This window comes from Schistocerca gregaria, chromosome 8 (genome assembly GCF_023897955.1).
Source record: "Schistocerca gregaria isolate iqSchGreg1 chromosome 8, iqSchGreg1.2, whole genome shotgun sequence".
NCBI classification, from domain to species: domain Eukaryota; kingdom Metazoa; phylum Arthropoda; class Insecta; order Orthoptera; family Acrididae; genus Schistocerca; species Schistocerca gregaria.
Window position 1 is genome coordinate 106338880 of NC_064927.1, and position 25902 is coordinate 106364781.

Sequence of the window (25902 nt, forward strand, 5' to 3'; positions counted from 1 at the left end):
CAGGCCCAACAACCGCGACACAGCTGCCCGCCATGCTGGCAGTAGACAAAATGGCGCACACGTGCACGCGACCAGGCATCCCAGCCTCCAACACTGCTGGCAGCCAACCAGCACCACCTGCGCCTGTGGCAGCCAGCATGGCTGACCCGCCGCATACAAGATGGCGGCTGCCAGACAGCCGCGCCACAGCGTCCCGCCATGATGCCGGCGCCCAACAAGATGGCGCGTACCGGCTGCCTGCCAACTGCCTTGTTGTCGGCCCCAGCGCAGACGACAGATGCATCGACTGAATTCTGTCATGTATGGAGAAAATGCTGCAGCAGATGACAGACCTCACGGCTGTGGTGCAACATGTAGCATCTGCCATCAGACCAGCAGAAACACAACATGCGTGAATGTACGAGAAACTTAAAAATCTGCTTCTTCAATGAAGAGGGGCTCAACAAACAGGGTGCCGAATAAAGGCAGATGATCAGAGAAAAAGACATCGACATCTGCCTGGTCACGGAGTCCCACCTCAAGCCTGGTGTCCATGTTGGTGTAGCGAACTATAAATGCTACAGACACGACAGGCTGATGCACGGCAGGGACACGGCCATGTATGTGCGACATACGCTAGCACATTACCAAGTACCAATTCCAGAACTGACAGCGATGGAACCAGCAGCCGTCGCAGTCGAAATGGGAGTAGGGAAAACAACCTTCTGTGCAGTATACAGGCCCCAAGAAGGGCGCTTAATGCAGCCGATGTAAACGCTTTACTGTCGCTCCCTGGTAAGCTCATACTAGATGGTGACTTCAATGCAAAGCACACTGCTTGGATCCGCCACCTCACCAACACCAGCGGCCGTTGGCTGCTCAATGTGATGGAGAGACACAAAGCAATAGTCATAGGACCACACAGCCCGACCATTTACCCCAGAAATGGCGGGCAACCAGATGTCCTTGACATCGCGATCCTGAAGGGCACGCGTCTACACGCGACAGCCACCACACTAAGAGAGATGTCATCTGACCACCTGCCAGTCATAAGTGGAGTTAAACGCCGATGTCATCCACCAAACGCGCAGAGGACTGGACCTGCACGGTATTAACTGGGACACATTCCATGAAACAGTAATTGACAAACTTGACGACGCGGCAACGCTTGGTGCCGATGCTGCAATTAACCATCTCACTCACAGCATCACTGACGCCACAGCCGCAGCTACACCTGAAAGGAGACACCAACCTGAGACTGCAAACCGTACCCACTCCCTCAGCACATAAGAGAAGCCATCACCGAGAAAAAACAGGCTCCAGTGCGAGTGGCAGCGCACCAGGGTCGCAGCCACGAAGCACAAACTAAACAGAATGTGTCGACACATTAAAGCTGAGGTGGACAGACACAGAAGCCAAGAATGGGCACACAAAGTGGCACAACTAAACTTTGAGAACGGCTCAGCCTGGAGGTCTGTAAAAGGCCACATCCGCGAAGTGCAACGAACTCCTCCGCTTCAAGCGTGCGCAATGTATGTCAGCGAACCGTCTGCATAGGTCAGCGACCTAGCAGACGCATTCGCTGCAAAGTTCGCACACATGGACAATCCTGTAGACACCACACATATCCGACTGGTAGCAGATCGCCTCCCAGTTTTCCTACACGCGCAAAACGACTAAGAGGACAACTTAACACCCACCCCAGAGGAAGAGGTACAACAACAACTCAACAGTTACACTTCAGCTGCGAGAAACTGGTCTCTCTCTCTCTCTCTCTCTCTCTCTCTCTCTCTCTCTCTCTCTGTGTGTGTGTGTGTGTGTGTGTGTGGGAGGAGGGGAGGGAGGGCAGAGAGAGAGAGAGAGAGAGAGAGAGAGAGAGAGAGAGAGAGAGAGAGAGAGAGAGTGTGTATTTTGACATAGGTCTTGTTGGCTGAAAGCTCACTTTCCGCCAGTCTTAGTTGTGCCTACCTATGACTCAGCATCTTTTTCATATGGTGAGTAGCGACTATCCTTTTCATAATAATGTTTTAATTATTTCAACCCACAAGAATGCACCAGAAACAGAGGAACGAAGAACAGATGCTCACAACTAACAACTCTTGGGCTAGAGCTTCAGAATCTTTAACACTTTTGTTACATTCACTGAGAGTAGCCAAAAAAACAATGCTTCTGTAGTTATGAGTCAGAATCTCACACAAAATAGTTTTTGTCATAAGACAGCTCAATCAAAAAAACAAGTTAGCTCAGAAAAACATTTCATTAAACCACCTGTGGCAGATACCACTCAGATAATTCCACATCCTCGACAACATCAGAGATGTGTGCTGTTCCTACAGACAGTGATTTCAGGGTATCTCAAATTTATTATGTAGATGAATCTTTCATGAAACAAAGCATTGCAAGGGCTGAGTGTTGGAATATAAGCAATGGGTATGATGGGTACGAAGTTTCAGTTGGCAAGAGTAGTAGAATACTGTGTTTCACATTGGATTATTAGAAAGTGGCTGTATTCCCTAGAGTAAGTTAACCAATAGGGAATACAAAGGTTTTAAAGGCTAAGAATTCTGCAAATTACCACTCTGAAATTACATTTTGTGTCTTCAAACAGTGTTTTAAGGAACAATTGTCAAATATGAACTCCATAAGGGCAGATATTTGGAACGGTTGTCCAGTGATGGAATACCTCCTCAAGGTTTATAACATACAAGAGAACAATTGTTAGTTCCTGTTGATGCCCACCAGCCTGCATTAAGAGTTTATGAGATAGCCGGAATACAAATCAGCATGGGCACCACCCCATTAAGTTACCCCTACACCACTTTCATTAGAACCCAGCTAATCTGTTTTGAGCTAAAGTGAAAGTATATATTGCAGAAAAAACTATGCACTTCAATTTGCAGGCGGGTGTTGACACATTTACACACAAGGCAGTAGACAGCATCTCAACATCTGCACGGCTAGCATATGTTTGACATGCAGAAAAACTGCAGGATGAGTATTATGAAGAGAAATTGGCAGATGCACAATTGTTGAACATTTCATTACAAATCTTGCTGAGTGCAAGTCATCTAAGTCAGACAGCAAAGACGGTGGCAAGGATTTCTTACTGTGATGTGTGTAAGCATTAATTACTGTTACTTATTAATTTGTTTGTATGCCTGTGTCTGCAGCTGTAATATAAATTATTAATAGCTCAAGTATTCATCTTTGGCTTCATAATAATGCAGTTTTCTTCATAAAACATACTCCATTCAATTAAATACATAAATCATAAAGCTGTAGCGGACTGCACAATGAACAAAAACCACCTTTTAATAACCCATTAAATGATCCATTTCTGATATCCTTAAGCTCATATATTTTTAAAATTTAAAAACACACCTATATATAATCACAGTGGATGATTCATAGACAGAAGCTTCATCACGATTACTTACAGAATTGTGTGTGTGTGTGTGTGTGTGTGTGTGTGTGTGTGTGTGTGTGTGTGTGTGTGTTGATGGGGTGGGGGGGGGGGGGGGGGGGGAGTGGGGGGAGGGGAAGGGGTTGCATGTGCACTTTCATATGTTTTCCCTCTCTCTGCTCAGAAAATGCACCGCATCCACCTTCACAGCTGCTCTGGACTAATATAGCTGGGTGCAGAAACACTAGAATCAGTAGGGTCTTCACTTCGCTACCATCTTGTTGTCTTTACACAATGTTGGTTCTTGGTCTCTGCTTTTGCTAAATCTCAGGTTCTCTCTCAACGGATTACTTGTTAGACTGTGTGTATCTGTAGTGCCATTCCACTTCTCAGTTTCTTGTTGTTTGTCTTTCTGTTCGCATTCTGCGATCCATTTTAGATTACCCCAGGCAGGTCGTTCTAGTCTCTGTTGTTTTTTTAAGACATTCCTTACATTCAGTTGATCCCCACCCACAAACAGAACTCACATTATTTATCATAATGTATCCTGGCATGGCAAGGCATTCAAAATTTCAACAACATTTTGGGAAATTTAGTTCTCTTAATGCAGGGATGCACGGACCACAGCCCATGAGCTCGCTATTGGTGTGATGACATCTCTCTTTCTGCTGTCATTACATCATCACAGTGAGGGATTTGCAGCTTCCATTACTAACAAGTGTGTACATCACTGTCTTAATGGGTATATATTTCACCTATTCTCTAACAAGAAATCAAATGTACACTCGTTAATCAAAACTGTCAAAATTAAACTGTTCAGCAAAATAACTCACAATGTAGACAATAACAAAGTAGTATCTATGCAAGCCCCCCAAGCAACATAACTAATTGTACAAAAAAATAAAAAATAAAAAAATGGCCTGCCTCATAACCACTAGTCATCCACACAGGTTGTAAGGCCATGAAAATAATTCCACATGCATATTTATTAGTTCATTATAGAAGAAACAATGCTGGTTACCTTTGTCGATTCACTTCGTGTCAGAGTTTAGTAATCAGTGTCAGCAGCTGCAGGAATCCAGACAACTGCAGCTCCTTTAGGTTTCCAAATAAATCCTGAGAAATTTCATTCAGTAATTAGATATAAATGCAAAAGAGCTTGTATAATAGAACTTTGTAGTCAGTACTGCATGGAGTGGAAGAGGGTAGCATGGATGAGGAGGAGGGAGGGGTGGTGGCTAACAGAATAAGACAAACAGTAAATGTTTTTATTTGCGCAAGTGTGAAAATGTGGTATTTATTGTATGTATCTCAGCACCACTGTAAGCAGATCTTGTGAACAAAAATAAATGCACTGTCAAGAACAGAAGGCTTAAAGCAAAATAATAATAATGATACCAGACACGAACGAGACAAAAGCAGATAAACAAATGTATCACAACCTCACCCTTGGAATGAGGTGTAGGAAACACGCGAGAGAGAACACAAACAACCAAGTTGCTGTCCCACTCCCTCCTCCTCTTCCCTCAAACCATTCAGCTGCCACCACTACAGTGCTAATGATCGCCTCTTCCAGACCACATGAGGTATCAAGTAGGGCATAAACCTGAGACAGTGCAGTATAATGGTGTTATCTGGAAACAAAATGCACCTTCCTTAACCTATACCACTTTGATTTCCTGCGCAGTCTCTATCAAAATTGTAAAAATCATAAAACCACAGACCACACATAGTACATGCAGGGTTCAGTAACTACATAAATGATCTGAGTCTCATCCCTACCAGAGCATGGTGGCGATACAGCCTTATCCACTGCTCAAAGATAACACTTCACAAAAATTTCAAGTCACAGTAACAACTTACCACAGTAGAGAAATGTAATACAAATGGAGTTCAACATGGTAAAGGCAAACATTTCATTTTTCCCCAAAAAGATTTATAACAGTCCTGTTGGGGAAAAAATATAAATGGTGGTGGTGGGGGGGGGGGGGGGGGAGGATTGTGTAGTAACAAATTTTGCAGAGCACTAGAACAGAGAGTTATGAACAACATATTAAAACTCTTGACTGATGGGGTGTGAAATGTTGAGGTTGCACCAAGGGTGTGGGAAGGGTGGGGGTGGAGGTTGGGGGGGGGGGGGGAGGGGGACAGGAGGGAGGATGACATTTTGTTTTTCTAAAATAATTGTAAAAACTGTGGCTTCTAAGAGGCATGTTTCTCACTACAAAATTGAACTACTTTAAATTTCCTACAATGAAAGCTCCTATCCATTTTTTTCCTGCAACTAATAGTTTCTGTGTTGCAACGATTGGAAAAATCACAATTATTAAAAATACTGTTTTAACAGTATAAAATTCACATTTGTCTTTAAATGAAATGGGTTAAAAATAAATATTTAATGTTTGTGCTATACCTAAACATAGTAGATCTGTATTAAGAGAGAAACTGCATAACAGCGTGAAAGGGGAGAGGGAGGGAAGGGGGTGGGGGTGTACAGTAGAAATGCAAGGAAAGATATGTTGCTGGATTGTGTTCATGCATTTCCCTCCTTCATAGGTTTCCAAACTGAAAATCGAGCAAGTGATTACCAACTCCATTCACCCCAACACGTCACAATAAGAAACTACAGCGTGTCTCACAAAGTCATGCCGACCTTCCACTGTGCGCCTTATAGAACACTGGTTATGCAGTGTGCTGAAAAGTCTGGAAGATGTTTATTTTTCCACGTAATGTGTTAACACTAGGCCTACATGTAATGCAAATATGAGTTAGTAATAACATGAGCACAAGAAATGCATATGTACAAAGTCTATGTACAACTCTGCTAAAGAGGATATTGATTCTGTCATTTTATATAGCACCTGTAGCATTATTCCCGGAAAGGCAAATTCCCCTCCATGAGCACTGTTCACTTTTCATTTTGTAGACAGACTATACGTCCACAGTATTTCCTGTGCAGGTCTCTTGAGTGATTAGACAATACAACTTCACTGAGTTCATCTTTCTGTAGTGGAGTTACTTCAAGCTTCTTAAATGAGTACATGCAATTGTTAAGTTAGCTGTTATGTAAAAAGCTGAACACATTGAAGAACCTGTCCCAAGTGGAATGTGCTGTCAGTTAAGTACTTGACTGTCTCACACCAAAGTGAATAAAATAATGTCAATTTCATTATCTCCACTATCACTATCAGGAATACTTTTCAGAGCATGAGGGGTAAGAAATGCACCTCCCCAACCTCAGTTCTCAACATTTGAAGAGACCCAGGGGCTTAAATTGCACCCTCACTCAACAGACGTTGGTCAAATAGGTGTTATAGAACTTCAGATATTTCAATGGAAGTCAAGCAACGCTTTACAGCAGATTACTGCTCTACATTTGAGCATGATTAGACCCCATTCCTTCGGACATATTCAAACCCACCTTGGAAGACACACTGTGGATGTGGGGTGAGTGGCTCCACTAAGTGCACTCCACTCTACTTTCTGAATGGGGAAGATTTATACAACCTCTCAGGGACTAGAGAAGTGCAGTAACTTTCTCAACATCCATTAACTCGCCACCAAGTAACTATAAGTTCCCATTAGTACTATATAGGTCACTGACATCACCACACTTACAAATTAAACACTTCTCCATCACTGTTTACAGGAATGTAGTTTGAACAACAGCTCATATAACATTTGCAAAAAGTACTCATTAAATACATGGAAAGTAACTCCACCATATAGATATGAGCTCGGTTATGTTATTTTGTCTACTTACAGGAGACAACTGGATAGAAAAAGGTGGGGAGGTATAATGTGTCTGTAAACTGAAACCTGAGCATGGCACATAGTGGGGGAAGTTGCCTTTCCTGGAAGAACATTACAGCTGCTGTAAACGGTGACTAATAATCAATTTCCCCTTTAGCAGTGTAGAAGCGTGTTAAGCGATTTACACAAATTCTGCTCCTATGCATTTCTTGTGTTAGCATTATTAGTATGTATCTTCATTTCATGTATTGTTAATGCATTTTGTGTGAAAGCACCCCTTCCCCCCCTCCCGTTCTGTGATGATGTTTGGTTTTCATGGCATTCAACAGTGCAGTCATCAGTGCCTGTAAAACTCTCAGTCCAATCTAGCCACTTTCATGTTAGACAATGAGCTGCAGACCCTCCTGTCTGCGCATGTCTTCACATTGTGTCACCTGTGCTTCAAAATGTGTGCTGTGGAGAGGCAGCATAGCTTTGTGAGAAAGTCTGTAGTTGCTTCGTGTGCCATACAGAGTGGAGAATCACCTGTTCGATCTTCAGTTTGCAGACCTATGAAGGACGAAATTACATGACCACTTTCCAGTGACCTACCTTCCCTCACATTTCTACTGTCTCCCTTCATCCTAGACCACTGGAAAAGAATGTATCCCTAAACACGAAACTACTGCACTTTTCAGACGTGGTACACAAAATTAAGTATTTGTTTTTAATATTCTTTATTTACAGATAACGTTAATTTTATGCTCTTAAAACATTATTTTTAATAATCTGCCATTTTTCCATCTCCCGCAATGCAGAAAATGAACAGGACCCTTATTTTGTAAGAAATTTAATGAATTTTAATTTTAGCTGTGAAACATTTTCACTAGAACCTACAGTTTCCTTATTATTTGAGAAAGATACCCCTAAGCACCCTACCCCCTGCTAAAAAAAGCCTCAACCTTACATCCCAACAGTCAGGATTTTTTGTAGGCTGTTCAGCACTCTCCATCTGTGCAAAAATGTATGACTTCAAGATATTTTCCCAATTTTCCTTCATTGACTGGACTAAGTGTAGCGATTTATGTATGGAGAGTCAATGTACACCTTGGGTTGACACTCGATAGGAAGCTATTTTTTCACATGCATTTGACGGAAGTGATAAAAAATCCTTACAGTTAGCAAAATTATTAGTCTCATTATGCATTAGCACCAACATACAAATGAAACAAAATTGATATTATGTGAGGTGTGTTCAAAAGATAACAGGAAATTTGTAATTTTGTGTGTCATTTTATTCCAATTCACAAGATTTATGTTGGCAAACATGTTTGAAAGGTATACACACACTATTAGGCATATGATATTTATTCTGTTCTCAGCCATCAAAAATGTCTTATGTGTTTTGATAGTATTGGCAATTACTCTATATAAAAATCGATTGACGAATTTGTGTTAAATTTTGCTACAAAAACAAAATAAGGTGCAGTCATGTTTTATAAATGTTGAATACTGTTTTTGGTGAATCTGCTACTTGTAGAACAAGTGTTTACAAAATGGTATGAGCATTTTGTAGAAGGCCATCAAGACACTGAAGATGCAAAGTGTTCTTTATATGCCCAACGTATCATCAACCGATGAAACCATGGAAAATTTGATAGAAATTATTATCAACAATTGTCAAATAACATTCATAGACATAGACATTGGCATGTCAGCTGGCTCATTAGATAATTTTTCTCAGTTTGTTTTGGGTACAAAAGTGACAGCGAACAACATTCCAAAACTACTGAATTTTGAATAACGACACTGGCAAAATGCAAGTTGCTCAGGAGTTGCTGTATGAAGTCCACACAATTGCAGAGCTTTTCAACCATGCCGTAACAGGTTAAACAAGTGTTTGGGCATGTTTTTCCATTGCAATGGAAGCGTTCTGCATGGCCACGATAAAAAAAAAAGCTTAACAAGTGTGGTCAAATGTGATGCTTATGCTGACTGTGTTCTTCAGTATTAACAGCATAACACAGTGAGTTCCTGGCCAAGGTTGAAAGTTCAATACAAAGTTCTAGTTACCAGTTCAATGCCCTCTATATGAGGCAATCCAAAAAAATAAAAGTCTTAATTTGTGTTAAACAATTCACGTCATTGTTTGTTCACAAATTTTGGTCAAAACTAATTCTGTAATGATGCCCCAGCCTCCGTATTCACTCCATGCAACTTTTTTCATTCTAAGAAATGAAAACTATCATTTTACTAGCACAGATTAGACTGAAGGAGTTTCACTCAATCAGCTAAAAGCCACCACAAAGATTAAGTCATAGAAGCATTTCAGGACTTGAAAAAAGCACTAGCATTAGTGTATAGTGTGTTATGGGTAGTATTTTGAAGGAATAACATTTATGTAGATCTTGTGCATGTGTGTGCAACAATACAGCCTGCAGACCATGCCCTGACACAAGTACCACAGCACTCAGCTTCACTGGCACATTTCCCCCACCGCAACACCATGCTGTCTGAACGTGAGCAGAGGAAAACAGCAAACACACCGCATTTAAATGGCAATGCAGTTGGACTTCGTTGGATTTGGTTTCGTATTCCACATTTTTCAACAACACAAATCATAAACAAAACACAGTTTCAGTTTTATTCAAATATAAAGACATAAAATTTTCATCTAGTACAAACTGCTGGCATGAGAGTAGATGCAGACCATTTCAAAGAACTTCGCATTCAAGTTGCCATGTTATCGCGACTTATTTAGTCTCATAATCAAATAAATGTCTTTCACACATATGTTAACTGAAATATTGTAGCAATTTTGCAGTCTCATATGGAGACATGGAAAAACTACCTGAGGAAAGCAATGTAGATGACCTGAACAGTTTTAATGTTAAAGGGATTTCTCTTTAAATAGGGAATTGCCTTGCAGTGCAATCATTTACATCTGCACATGCGCAAGGATACTTTCAACTGAAATGGCAAACAGTCTTAAAAACAGCTCAGAAATAGATGTTAAATTGTCAGTGTCCTCAATATGTTTAGGAAACTAACACCATAATTCTTTCAAGGCCGCAATGAATCCTTCAGATCTCACATTTCTTTAACACCACTGAGCTTAGGGAATTGGACTGTGTCTGACGGTCTCACTTCTACAACGAGGTTCTTTTTAAAATGCATCCCCATCACTTCAGAAATAAGTTGGTTCTATCCTTGTAGTGTTTTACTGTGTGCAGCGTGCAGCCAAGTCCACTTAAAATGCACAGTCTAAATGCATTCCAGATCTTTTAATTATCATTCTATAATCCTTTTTTCTTCATAAATTCAACAATAGGGGGTATTAAATAAATAAAAAAAATCATTCCAGGCAAGCCCTAGACTTAACCAACATACTTTGCAGAAATATATGAAATCTCAATACTCTTCTTTGATTTCCATCTAAAACTGTTGTGACTAACAGAGGAATAATGTGTGCAATGTCAGAAATTTTTACTATTCATACCACCAATTACTTCATACGCTCTATGCCTGCAAGTTTAGCACAACGTGCTTCTTGATTTACAGAACAATGAATCCTGTCTGTCAACCACGCTAGTTTTTTTCTCTTTCATTGCCAACTAAACCTTTAAATTCTTTCTGCACTGTTTTGTAACGTCATTCCATTGAAAATCTGCCGTACCCGCCGTTTATGCAACTGCATGGTGTATACTGATAATTCTCATTTACCTCTATTCATTCCCATTCATTTCTAAAGTTTGTGATGATAGATTGCTAGACTGCCTCCTCTTGTGCAAACAGCCACTGTAACTATGAATGCCCTCTGTACCACAAACAAATAGCGAAGGGTCAAGAGCACTGACACTACAATTCTGACAACCTGAAGAGAGTTGTGCAGACTGAAAATGTCACACCACAATACTCGATTAAGTGTCACATTGCAGCTGGTACTCCTGAGAACCAAACAAAGCCGACACATGCCACGCCTTGAGCCATACATGGCCCACACATCCTGTACGCGAACTTCAGCACGCTGTGGGCCCGAACAAATTAAATTTTAAATTCTTTCTAGAAAACTAAACTTTCTGCACCCCCTCCCCAAAACACACACACACACACACACACACACACACAAAATTCCAGTAGACTTTTTAGGCCTGCCATTTGCAGTGTAACTAAGCGTGTTCCAAACTCTTCAGAGCAAAGCTTCATGGTGTAACCTCCAACCTCAACATTGGAAAAAGATCACAGATATGCAAGAGGCACTACAGATGCTCATCCTACAAATTACACTTGAGCAAAGACATAGGAAAATGTGCAACAAAATTAACCTACAGAAGATCATCATTTAGAAATTATATACAGGAGACATTCACAACCACAATAGTGATTGACAGTTCACTTAATATCGTTATACATAGATTTGTTGATGATGCATGAACTAGATCATTTGCCTGAGGAAGTAAAGCAGTAAGTTCACAAGAAAATGAGATGGGAGTGGCCAACTGTCAAAATTTTCTACACTTGCTATAACAGTCAAACTACATAATTGGGACTAATACAGACAGAGATATTGGATCAGAGATCTGTTTCACAGCCAGAGCCCTCCTGGAGAAGGGCCAGCTTGTGTGTAGTATGCAAAGCTGGTGACATGCTGAGATCCAGACTGCATGAGTAAAGTGGTGTTATCAGGGAAAGCCAAATAAACAAAAAATATTTGAAATGACAGTGGCACAGAAAACCTTTAGAACAATACATAGAAAGCACCAGCTTAAACATACCACAAAATCTCAAAACCAAGTGATTGACACAATTCAAATGTAATACAGAAAAGAAAGTAAAATTTAAAATACTGAAAGCTGTACTGAACACCACAGAGCTAAGGGTAGATGCGACTAGTTCAAAGATAACGACAAAAACAGAGAGATAAAAGACAAATTCTACAAACTGAGTTCGATTCGTTGGCTGTAACAAGTCTCCCCTAAATTAATTTGCTCAAAATATGGCAAAATGCAATATTCGAGCTACAGGAGGGACTTTTCTATAGTCAGGTCAGTGTGGTCACTTCTCACCTTCAGATTCACTGGCATTGTAAACAAAAAAGGCAGTTGAGTTGCCTGGACCATTTATCTGTGGGGCTTAAGCTGCAAGTATAAATTTCAATGTCAGTCACATCAAGTATCAGACATCGCAAGTGGATTCTGTCACGACATAATATTGTCATTAGCAGCAGACATGGAAATATTCCAGGATGCCTTAGAACTCTCAGATATTTCCCCAGAACAAATGCAAAAGATTGCCACAACCAATGGAACAATTACATTGTGGCTGGAAAGTAGTTGGACATGCAAAAGATCTTTGACATTCTCATTACTTCTGACAATTAATGAAATTAAAGGCTGCATTACGTAAGTGCACCAGACTGGAGGTCTACAGAACATTCCTCACAAAACACAAAATTTAAGACTTTTCAAGGGTATTCCTAATTATATTAGGTTGCATGTATACAGAAAACAATGTAGGTGCAACATTCTTTAAGGCATGTACAATATTTAAATTAAACTGTAGTGCCCCAATATTTTACGAAAGTCTAGAGACACTTGTGTTCCAGCCGTTTCGAACACGGGTTATTTTAAAGCAGAGCATAAGGGTGAGCACGGGATACTGCACCCATTTATTGTTTGTGCAGGCGAAACTGGAAGAGAGATATTTCGTCAGCGCTGGCAAGTGTTCAGAGCGACCTGCCAAGAATAAGCAAATACGGCTTGGAAGCTCCATGGCCAGCTGCAAAGAGTAATGTAGCATTGTATTGTTTAAAAAAAATAAAAATAAATAAATATGGAGAGACTCAAAATAGTGACTGTTGAGAGTACATGGACTGGACGTGGATAGTCAGCCACGATAAAAGCTTATGTATTAATTTTGTTCAAAAATTTGTAATTAACTGATTCTGGGTGCCTGGTAATGTGAGGGCTTACATAATAGAGTATAGGTTTTTTTTTTTTTGTACAAAGTGGAAATAAATATGTTCTGGTGCATTTAATGATATTCCAAGAGCAGCATATTTTTAAATAGAGAGAGAGAGAGAGAGAGAGAGAGAGAGAGAGAGAGAGAGAGAGAATTTCCCCCTCCTACCAGTAAAACAAGTCAGTAAACCAGTCAGTAACAGCAGGTACAGGAAGTCCTCTATTCTAGATATCCCATGGTAAGCCAGAGTTCCAAAAGATACAAAAACATTTGCACAAAGGCATTGCCTGCCACAAAGAGTTACCAAACGACCGTTGCTGGAAATACAGGAGAGACTCTATTAATTGGTGTAACTGTTTTTGTAAGTTATTTGGATACTTGAAGAGTAATTTTTGTAATGTATGCCAGAATAGCCTAGTCACTCACTTAGAGTTATCTTTTAGGTATGTTCTCAGATGGCACACTTTCATACAGGATTTCCTGAAAATGATAATACTGCACTCTTAATCATGAAATATCTAACAAAAGTAGCATAGGACAGACATTCTGTTTAATTTTGTTTAAAATATTTGCCAGTTGTCATTTAATATAAACCATTTTTTTTCTCTTTGTTTCTGTTGTACAACAGATTTGTTTCAACATCAATAAACCATGGTATCACACTGTTTTTCAAAGCTGTTTCCAGGGTTTGAAATGCTTCCACATGAGTAGGCCCTGAACCGTTTTCTGCATCTACATTTTCATCCGTTTCATCTTCTTGCATTTCCTGCCACTTGTTTGCCTGCAATATGATTTCAACTATTTTATTAGACAAAATGATCTCAAGAACCTTCATTATTACTATCAGAAGATAGCCACTCTTTCATATCATCGGCATCCCATTCTGGCATATTTGTATAGTTGTCATTATTTCATTTATATTCTCCAGAACAGTATCACCTTATCAGTTAAACTGTTTTCACACTCACGTATTTTAGTATTCTGTTCCAAACTATCTTCAAAGTCTTCTTTTGATTGGGTTCCATGCATCTACAGCCTGTTACAACACTCCTTTAAATTCATTTGCTTGAAACATAGCAAAATATCCTCTACATTACCTTCTCCAAAAAATAGCTATGTACATAAAAGCTTTTTCTATGAAGTCGTATTAATATTTCAATAATGCTTAAATCCATTTGTTGAAAGTTTGTCACATTACAAGGCAAAAATTTTATTGTAAACATACCATTTTCTCTCTAACGGTTCAGCAGAAGGATGGGTTGGCACATTATACCGTATATGTAGGACTGTTCCTTGTTCACCAATTTCATGTTGAACTTTTTTTACTTCAGGGATAAAAGTGTTGTCATAACAGTCAAAGAATATTTTGGTGCTTATCCATACAGTTTCTTGTTTTTATAAGTTAAATGAACTCTGCTATTTTTTAATCATCTGGGGGTTTTTGGATTTTTGGGTGACAAGCAAAGGCATTTGAGGAGTCCAGGTGGCATCTGTAGAAACTAATATTACTCACTCTTTATTAATTTTATATGTGGGAGTTGAACTCTCCCCCAGAGAAAGTAAAGATTTTGACGGCAACAGTTTAAAATTGAATGTTATATGGTTTCATTACACTGTAAACAAAACCCATGTCAGTCATTTTCATCCGATTCTTTTTTATGACTACCTTTAAAAGAATTTGCTGCCTCCACATCACCTGACATTTTTCACTTTTACTTCCAATTCCATTACGAGATTTAAATCTGTACAACCAAGTGTTACTTCAATCACCACCTGTTTTGTTTATTTAAATTTAATGTGATTACACAGTACAAAGGACCAGATATTGGTTGCTTAAGTGATTGTTTCTGTAAAAGCCAACAGCGCAAAGCCAACTTCCAAAAGTTCATTTTTGGTTTCTTCATCTTTCTTGATGTTTCCCCAGTCTTCACTGCCACGTTTGTAGGTCCACTTCAAAACTGAATTGGATATTCTTCTTAATACTGTTTATCTAACAGTATGGTACTTGCACCATACTTATTGGTCAACTTACTATCAGTTTCTCCTTTTTTAATGAACCATAATGTTTATTTCATCTTTTAGTAATAAGGCCATTCCCTTGTGCTTTGCCTTTTTTTTTTAAGCACAGACACAATGCAGCAATTGGTTACTAACTAAAAAGATGGCAGTAATAGTGACAAAATCATGCTGGAAGAATGCAACCATACTGCACATTAATACCTGTGCTGCAAAATTGCTGAATTGGTCGCTAAATGGTATGCTGCCTGAGAAACAGTGTACGTGTGACAAACTGGAAGCAGCTTTGCCACTAGGTTTTGTAAACATACTTCTAAAAATAATTCTGCACTTGGGTGCCATTTAGGACATGTTGGGACACCACAAACTTCCCACAGCCAGAGGATTTAAGGTAGCCCTACTTCATGTCAAGCTGAAAGAGTGCGAGTTAGATATTTTGGAAGAGTTAGAAATTTTTATACACCAACTGTGTGACCTATCTTCAGTGTTGAATGAACAGCTGTCTTCAAGATGCCAGTGGTTCTTTGAAGTATTTGAGGGAACACTGTACTTTTAATTATATATGTGTCCCCCACCGGCTCCATCCTACTCCACACATGTATTCGTCCATGCAATTGGTTATTAAACCTTGCACTTTCGTCGTATTTTATTAATTACGATAAATACTGGAATTACTTTTGCATGTGCCTGAGCCACTTTCCTTCATTCTACCTACACTTTCAACTATTCTTTTTGCTTATTTTAGACAGATGTGTTGTCCCTGTGCAAATTTTTTGATATGTATTTTTCATGAGGGTTCGAGTCCCAGACAGCTTTGGCCTTTAAAGTTATTTTGTATTTCATTTGCTTATTAATAAGTAGTTATTACTTTTCCTACATTACATACAGCATTTCACTTGATACTTATTTTAATGTTCTTACTTGTACTGTCACCCCTAACCTGTCCTGTGAAGGTGGGATTTATTGCTCCAATTCTATGTACATCACATTTGTATGTTTCATTACGCGGAAGTAGGCTTTCCATACATACTGCATTCAATGTGTTTTCTGGAAGGTTAGAGTCCCTGACACCATCAAATGTAAAAATGTTTTCCTGATTTTATGAAGATATTTAATTCCGTTAACTCAAGTATTTCTGAAGCATTAGTAGGTCCTCAATACAGCTTTGTATTCCCGGTGCTCTGTTACATTATTTCACCTTTCTCTTGATTTATTTTGGTAGGCTTACTAGTCCCATTACTTGATCCTGTGAGTGCTTGTATTGATATTATATGCCACAACTGCTTTTCCCCCTTTGTTAGCATCAGACTTCTATATATTTTATTGTTCATCACTTTGTAGTATGGTTCACATTTGTTGTCAATACATCATTTGTGTATAATTTTGATTTTGTGTAGCTGGTTTGTATACCTGAAGTATATTATATTGTATGTCTATTCTATTGATGGCATTTTACACCAATATAAAAACTGTTATACAGCTTGTCGTTTAACTTTCTTGCTTTGTATACCTTTCTGAACCTTATCTTACATATTCAACAATTTTTTATGTAAATAAAAATTTATCACTGTTTCACCACTACGTGGCACGACCTATGTACACTCACCAACCTTTCATGGTGTAAATTTTCTACCTAGAAAGCACGATTAGTTTTGCAATCAGTCTGCCAAGACAACTATATCAGTTACAGCATGTCTTTATGCATCTAAATATCTAGATCATGGTGTGTACGTCAGCTCTCAATATAACAAAAATTTGTAATGGTTGTACTCTTGCCATGTTGCTCTATGTGCATTTGTCTATATTCTGTGATTTGTATTTTGATTTCCAGACTACCCAATGAAGGGTATTCCCCAAAATGCGTCAAAAATATGTCTGCTTGTGTCTGTATATGTGTGTGTGTGTGTGTGTGTGTGTGTGTGTGTGTGTGTGTGTGTGTGTGTGTGTGTGTGTGTGTCCCCGAGTATATACCAATCCTTTTTGCCCCCTAAGGTAAGTCTTTCCGCTCCCGGGATTGGAATGGCTCCTTACCCTCTCCCTTAAAACCCACATCCTTTAACCTTTCCTTCTCCTTCCCTCTTTCCTGACGAAGCAACCGCCGGTTGCGAAAGCTCGTAATTTTGTGTGTGTGTGTTTGTGTGTTATTTTATTGTGCCTGTCTACCGGCGCTTTCCCGCTTGGTAAGTCTTGGAATCTTTGTTTTTAATATAAATAAAGTCATTCATTTTTTAACTAGTGGAATTTCATTTAGTGACCAATTCAGCAACTTTGCAGCACTAATATTAATGAGAAAACAATGAAACATGTGCTGTCTAACTGAAACAATAATGAAATGCCGTAGACAGATTGCGTTGGGTGCTGGTTGGTAGTGCCTGAGCGAAATGTCTGTACTTGACTAGACTATAATGATATTTGCTTGTGGCTGAAAATCCAGATAACTGCACATTCTTATAACTGAGGGTCAGCTAATTGAGACTCCACTGTAAAAGTGAAGCAGTCTGGAAGGTTATAACGCAAGAAATACTGAAAGAAACAGAAGCACAACAACTTAAAGATAAAAGACAGGCTAAGTCAATGAATGATCCTCAGAGGACAGGAAATTTTATGAACAATATTTTTTCATATATAGCAGAGACAAGAACTAGAATTCCCACAGTCACATGATCTTCCAATGAAAAATTATGTGGCAAGTATAATGTTGTTACCATCGACAGGATACAAAGTTAGGAAAACAATACAAAAATTACAACCTACTGACAATTATGGGCTCAATGAGACTAAACTGTGGTATACACAGGGCTGGACCCTCGCATATTCAGTCACCACACTTCAGTACACGCTTCGTAGGCCGGGAATGGCCTCTGCCTCACCTTGGAGGTTGGTTGTATACAATCATGGTACTGCGTATAGTCAAGCTGCCAGCACCAGTTTGATGATATGTGGTGTATAACTTGCCACTCACAGTGCTGTGGTCATAGGCCCTACTTTTCCAGGTGGTTGTGTGACACCACAGATATATCCTTCCACAGCCATCTTCTTCGGTCAGCAGTTTGCGGCCTCGCCTTACTACAGGAGTTGATGCATATACCAATTATTTTCATATGGGACTCTGTGACTGACGTCTTTCAAGAAAGCTCAGCTACCATGTATTTAAAGGGCCTGATGATGATGAAGCTTATAATCGAAACCAGTTGCCAATAACTGATAATGAAACTACAGCTGACAGGAGTGTTGAAAAATTTAATATTCCTTTTTGCTATTGTTCTCTCCTCCTACGTAACAATGATGAACATCCTGAAGTTAGATACAAATTTTGTCACACTTTCTGCTGCCTCAAAGTACTGCTGCTCTATCAAGTTATGGTAGCTGCTTTCTAGGTGGTAGTGTTATCATTTTCACAACTTTTCACTTATTGCAATTCAGTCAATTTTTTTTCAAAATTTTTATTATAATATACAGAATCCTAGCTTGTGAAACACTGTATCTATTAATGGAAACTGAATCAAAATCTGTACAGCAGTTCCCGAGTTGGCCTACACATACAGACAAACACAAGGAAGCAACCTGAATTTACATGTGTATAGAGGTTTGTTTGTAAATTCCCACATGCGTGCAAGCACTGAACATACATAGTTAAGTACAAAGCACTGTATGCATATTATCTAAAAAGAAAAAGAAGAAAACTTTTGATGAGCACACTCAGACAAAATCATATATTATTGGTTCAAATAAATTTATTATTAAACACAGTCAATTTAGAAGCAAACTGTCAATCACTGATGGAATATGTACTTCTATTCCTGTTGGGAATGTTACTGTGGGGGTCAAATACAAGTCAGGCATCACCAACTCCAGGTGCCCTCGATGTAACAATTCGAGATGAAATCTCCACATACCTTAACTTCCTAGTTATTTCTTGTAAGTCTTACCTATTACAGTTTAATGAAGTTTAAGATGCTGTCAATGCCTACAGAGTGACAAAATAGCTATCTTTTAAGCTTCCAATTGAAGGGGTCGGCGCAACAATGGTCTAACCCTCTCCAATACAGAAAATGAGATATTGCAGCCATAGTAAGGTGGGCTACCTTTCTATCACTTGGCATAGAGCACTACCACCTCGTACATATTATTTAGACGCCACTAATTTCTTCCCTCGTACAAACTTCCAGTTTGTTTGTGTGCACCATTGGTCCAACCTCAAACATCCAATCGGAGGTCAGTATCTGGATCACGTGTAATAACATGAAGTATGGCTAACATTCAGGGCGAGAGTTCTGTCTCAAGCAATGGAAATAACGAAGAAACAATGGAAAGCTGTTGAAGGAAAAGGCCAAGGTGTATACATTCCTGGGACAGGAATATAAAGAAGAGGAAAAGAAATGCAGGAAAAGAATATGTAGAGAGAACAGGTAAGGAAGTCCACAATCATAAACAAGCCCCACTATGCAATTGTCAACATAAGTGTTACTCATTTCACTGAAGAATGCGAAACCGTGTTCAAAAGGTTTTGGAATATGTGTGACTTTAGTTTACAAAATACGTACATTAGTGTGTGTGTGTGTGTGTGTGTGTGTGTGTGTGTGTGTGTGTAAGTGAACCTAGTGAAGAAAAGATACAGTGCAAGTGGAAATGAGAGCAGGAGACAACACACCCATTAGTATTATATTTTGTTAGATGGTAGTGATAAAAAGAGTTTGCAAACAGGCATTAATATCTTTGATTGTAATCAGTAATTGTCGAATTTCAAGGCAGTTTCACAGAAACAGATTGTAGGAACACCAAAACAAGACGGTCATGGAAGACATGGAAATTGACCCAATAAAACTAGTGATCATCAGTCCAATTTAACTGTAAATTATATTAATAGTTTTCCATTGCGTGAAAGTCATTATTCGAGAGTTTCTACTCTAAATAGAAAATATTTGCCAAAGGTCTTCATGCAGCTATGATGTATAAACTTTATGTTACTTGGATCAAACAGGAATATAATCCTGAAGATATTGTTAGTGAGTATATTTACAGGGATATTTTAAATATAAAATTCAACCTCTCTTTTCCTCACCATCTACTGACACATGCAAGGTGTGCGATTCATTGCGCATAAAAAAGCTAACATCCAAAAAGAGTTAGATTTGCATCAATTAAGAGCACAATAGACACATAATAATCTAAAGACTGATACATCTTATTCTAAAGACCACAGTTCTGTGGAAGTCATAGCATTCAATTTACAACAAGCGCTGCCTACTCCCCATATACACACTAGTGAAGTTTTCTACAAGAGGCAGTTGTGGACTTGTAACTTTTGTGTGCATGATTGTACTTCAGATGATGTGCACATGTATGTATGGCCAGAACATATTGCAGGACGGGGTGTTGTTGAAATAATATCATGTTTAATTAAATATGCTTCCAACAATCTTCAAAATATTGACAAATGAATCATGTATTCTGATAATTGTTTTGCTCAAAATAAGAATATATCCTTAGTATGTTTCTGGTTTTAACTTATTCACAACCGATATGTTAATGAAATAGTTCACAAGTATCTAGTATCAGGTCATAGCTACCTCCCATGTGATAGGGACTTTGGACTCAGAAGAACAAGAGAATGGAAAAATGTGTGTACACACCTGCTGGGTGGATAGATCTCATAAAAAAAATACTAGGACAAGTAAAAGAAAATTTAATGTAACTGAAATGCAACAGGTTGATTTCTTAAGTTCAAAGCCTTTAACTGATAAAATACAGAAGTGTAAATTTACAGAGGATAAAGAATCTTTTGCTTTCAGTCGCATCTCAGTGCTGAAAGTCTCTGTTGAACAACCATGGAAATATTGTGTCAGGTATTGTTATTCAGATGGTATAGAGCAAGATGTGTATATGAATGTTGTTAAAGGACAAAGGAGAAAGAATAAACACCCTTGAACTACAACAGGTTCAGCTAGTACCAAACTATTCCAACCCACAGCCAATAAACTCAAAGAATTTCAACAGTTCTTGGGTATCCAACAGGGTAGCATCGTAATTTCTCCACAATATTTCGGCAGAAGTACATGCTGCCATCTTCAGGTGGTTCCTGACGAATGCTGTACTGTTCCTTTCGGCACCCTACATACAGTAGCCGTTACCCCCTCCACCATTCCTCTCCTAGTGTCTTTGGTCCGACCAGCACGGCAGCTACTGGAAGTGGTGGGGGAAGCACCGCCTGGGTCTGAACTGGGGTCTGCAGTCTCCCTGCTGCTGCTGTCAGGGATGGTCCTCGATCTCTGGCACCGTATCTTTCTCTCCAATCTGAGTGAAGGGTTCCAAGCCTGACTAAGTTGAAGGCCACTGTCTTTATTAATTAGATCATCCTGTAGTCTTATTTTGAGTGCCTCTTTATTAACAGTGTCCCAAACGTAGGAAGATTGCCAGAGTATTTTTGTATTTTCATAGTCCATAGTATGGCCAGTCTTTATACAATGGTCAGCCATGGCTGATTTAGTGGCCTGGCGTAATTCGGTATGGCACTTGTGTTCACGGCACCTCTCTTCTACAGTGCGGACTCTCCCCCCAATGTATGATTTTCAGCACTGACAGGGAATTTTATAAAAGCCCGGTTTTCAAAGGCCTAGGTCATCTTCCTAGGAACTCAGTAGAGTCAAGATTTTTGCAGGGGTTGGAATACACATTTCACATTGTGTTTCCCCAGGATTCTACCAATTTTTCTTGAGGTGTTTCCGACAAACGGAATGCACGCCAACGAGTTGTGTTATTCTATTTCTTCTTCTCGTTCTCTTGACACAGTCTGAGAGCGTGTCTTATTTGCTTCCGGTTGTACCCATTTTTCCAAAATGTTGTCTCGAGGCGCTCCAGTTCTGCTGGAAGGCTCTCCTGATTGCAGATCGATCGTGCCCTGTGAAAAAGTGTGCTCAAAACGCCTTCACGCAGGGAGTTGTGGTGGCAACTGAAGGCATGCCAAATAGGGCACTAGTAGTGTGCTGCTTGACAGTCACTCTGAGAAGTATCTACACACAATGTTGGAAAGTGAAAGGAAACAGAACGAGCATGCAAAGGTGGTAATAGTGAAGGCAAACTTGGCGACTTTGAAAATTTTAGGAAAGGGTGGTTGATCTGTAAAAGAGACCACGTATAAAATACTGATATACTGGTTCCCAGCTCGCTAACTCATTAGGTGGCCCCACCTGAAAGTCTCCCATCAGGGCATGAAGCATGGACCACTCAAACCCTCAATCAGAGTCAAATCTGGAGATTGGGAGGACCAAGACAAATATAAAAAAAACAAGTCCCTCCTCATGGGATGACTCTTTATACCAGCAGAGGAGAACAAACAAAAACTAATCTCTGAACTGCACACTGTGCCTTTTACAGAGTATGTGATCTTGTTAATGCAATACCATATAATAATAATAATCATCATCATCATCCCCACCACCATCCCCATCATCATCCTAAATACCATTCTAATGATGCTTCTCCTTTTAGACTATTTCTTTTGAGTTAAGGTGTGAACTTTGTTTTGGTGTGGAAGCCTTGTTATTGTACAAAAAATCTGTATTGTAATTATGTATCTCCAGAGAAAAATACCCACGTGTGGAGATGGCAGATACCAAGAACACAATATCCAGCGAATCCATGTCATCAATTACAAGCCTTCCCCTCACTATTGCGCTGGTGATCCCAAGCATTACAAGACATTTGTTATCATGCCAGTTTATAGAACTACACACATTTAGCAAGCAGCAGTATAGACACTTATACAAACTCAGAGAAGGATTTAGTAACTAACAAATGTCAGCACTTAGTGTCACAACAATAAATAACTTTTTCACTACATGTAACATCTGCCTTTGACTATATAATAACAGATCAGGAATTCAGGAAGGCTGTGAGGGACACACATGAATTCAGGGAATTCTTTGATGACACTGATCATTATTCAATCTGCAGTGAAATTGGGAGACCGAAAGTGCAAGAGGTCAGGTCCATATGTAGGAGGATAAGAGTGGAGAAACTTCAGAATAAGGAAATCAGGCACAAGTACATAACAGCAATCTCAAAAAGGTACCAGTTAGTTGAATGTAGTCAATTACAGTCATTAGAAAAGGAATGGACAAGGTACTGGGACACAGTACTAGAAGTGGCTAAAAAATGTCTTGGAACAGTAGTGTGTAAAAGTAGGATGAAGCAAACAGCTTGGTGGAATAACACAGTCAAGGCAGCCTGCAAAAGGAAAAAGAAGGTGTATCAAAAATGGCTACATACTAGAACTCGGGTCTAGAACTCAGGTAGACAGAAAAAGTTATGTTGAAGAAAGAAACAAAGCCAAACAGATAATTGCAACATCCAAGAAGAAATCTTGGGAAGACTTTGGAAACAGGTTGGAGACTATGGGTGAAGCTGCTGGATAACCATTCTGGAGTGTAATTAGCAGTCTTCGAAAGGGAGGTAAAAAGGAAATGACAAGTATTTTGGGCAGATCAGGAAAACTGCTGGTGAATCCTGTGGATGCCTTGGGCAGACGGAGGGAATATTTTGAAGAGTTGCTCAATGTAGGTGAAAATACGATCAGTAATGTTCCAGATTTCGAGGTAGAGTGGGATAGGAATGATGATGGAAATAGGATCAAATTTGAGGAAGTGGAGAAAATGGTCAATAGATTGCAGTGCAATAAAGCAGCTGGGGTGGATGAAATTAAGTCTGAACTCATCAAATACAGTGGAATGTCAGGTCTTAAATGGCTACACAGGATAATTGAAATGGCCTGGGAGTCGGGACAGGTTCCATCAGACTGGACAAAAGCAGTAATCACATCAGTCTTTAAACATGGAAACAGAAAAGAATGTAACAACTACAGAGGTATCTCTTTAATCAGCATTGTGTGTAAAATCTTCTCAGGTATTGTTGAAAGGAAAGTGCGAGTATTAGTTGAGGACCAATTGGATGAAAATCAGTGTGGGTTTAGGCCTCTTAGAGGTTGTCAGGACCAGATCTTTAGCTTACGGCAAATAATGGTGAAGTGTTATGAGTGGAACAGGGTACTGTATATACTTTTTATATCTAGAAAAAGTATATAGTACGGATAATGACTGGAAGCTCATTAATATTTTCGGTCTTTTTGATGAGCTTGCCACCATAAAATTTCAGATTGTCAATTAGCAAAAAATCAGTAACAAAAAAGTAGGTTTTGAAAAATACTAACGTTTACATATATTTAAACTCCCCTTTCGTCATAAGAAATGAAACTGCAATGTAAATTCTGATATATCGCAAATAAACTACGAAAATCGGAAAGCGAGCGAAATACTTTTACCAAATTTGAGCACTTTACAGATCTTTCCTAAGGATTAGATCAATGAGAATAATTACCCTTTACCATTCGGGAAGGAGAAATGGAGCGAGTGTTGCTCAACATTGGGATAGTACACAAATCGAAGTGTTCTAGTAACGACATAAACATACATGCAAACGATTATCTGCGACTCCCGAGTTCAGCGACTTTGAGACCGAAATTAAATCCACAACACAAACTTTTAATTGTCACGAATCTGAAACACACACTTGTGTACAATGTATAATAAACAACTGAACGGTTGTATCATCGACATGAAATTGAAGTAGATAATAACCCAATCATATTGAGACGTTATTTCAAACTGGTGAAATTATTTAAAAATACGCACGAAAAACACTTTCGCTTGTGCCAACCATTTAGTGAAAAAATTCGTGTATGGCATCTCAGAACCAACCCAAAAACTTTGTCAGTCAGGCATATTTAAAGTGGCAGAAAGTAACTGTTATGTAGACAAATGGGTAGAGATTTCCAAGAGCAGACTGACTGTTTCACACTCAACCACCGTAGGAAATTAGGTTTAGCTAAACGTATTATGGCCAGTTCACGGCGTTTCCTTCATGTAGAACCTGCTTACCTGGAAAATGTGACTTATTAAAAGAAAATATTCATCAACGGATACTAACAGAAAAATGATACGGATTTCAAAACCCCACTATAGCTCACTATGGCCCGCCTGTAAACTGAAGAACGAGCAGCACAGTCATCACACTCTACCCCATTACACCACGAGCACCATCCAGACTGCTGTGTCACTATTCTAGTAATGGGTGAGAGCATACACAAACAAGAACTTTCCATATTGTCTCAACAGTATTTTTGCTTACCGGTACTTTCGAAGCTGCTGCAGTCCTCTGCGTCCTGACCTTCAGGAATTACGATGTATCACTTAACATTTCGCATTCTCTTTTTCAAAACACTCCCTCAGATATCACACAAGTTCGCAGTCCTGGCTACGCAGCAGGCTTTGTTCCTCCGTTTCACTTTACATTTTTCGTTTCTACCACTCGTCGCACTGGACGTGGTTTGCAATGAAACAGAAGTGAACAAGCACTAAAAACAGCAAGAACTACAAACCAGACATGAGACAGTCACTGCTCACTGCTGCGTTTCAGATACGCGCTCATTAGTTTAGCACCGTTGCAACGTTGCTCACGCTGTCTGGTTGTCTGCTCGTGCGCTTTCAGTCATTGGCTGGCTTCCTGCGGTCGCTTAGCAACGAAACGACGCTGTCTGTCTCTCAGACAAAAAACTGTAACACTTACTGCACTGCTAGACGCAAAACCGAATTGGATTATATTCGAACTAGATATGTTGAAGATGGAAAAAGATCTTGGGAACTGAGTAACAGCAACAAGTAATGAGAGAACAGGGTGCAGTTCTTTAACTTCAACTACATTTGAGCTTGTGGGTAGCTAATATCTACATACTCTGCAAAACACAGAGAGGTGCATGA

The 25902-nt window shown here is 39.4% G+C and overlaps 1 protein-coding gene across 4 annotated transcripts in view; it reads right to left on the bottom strand.

Moving 5' to 3' along the window:
* The window catches only part of LOC126284511 (uncharacterized), a 384018-nt gene extending 358415 nt beyond the window's left edge, over window positions 1-25603 (bottom strand). For 3 of the 4 annotated variants that reach the window (XR_007551488.1, XM_049983488.1, XM_049983487.1), the window contains exons 1-2: window positions 25274-25603; window positions 4404-4498 (exon numbers count right to left, since the gene is read on the bottom strand). The gene's annotated coding sequence lies outside the window, so the exon portion shown is untranslated. Of the gene's footprint in view, window positions 1-4403; window positions 4499-4829; window positions 4892-25273 lie in introns of those variants that run through there. The other variant, XM_049983489.1, reaches the window with a different exon arrangement.
* Window positions 25604-25902: the final 299 nt, after the last annotated feature.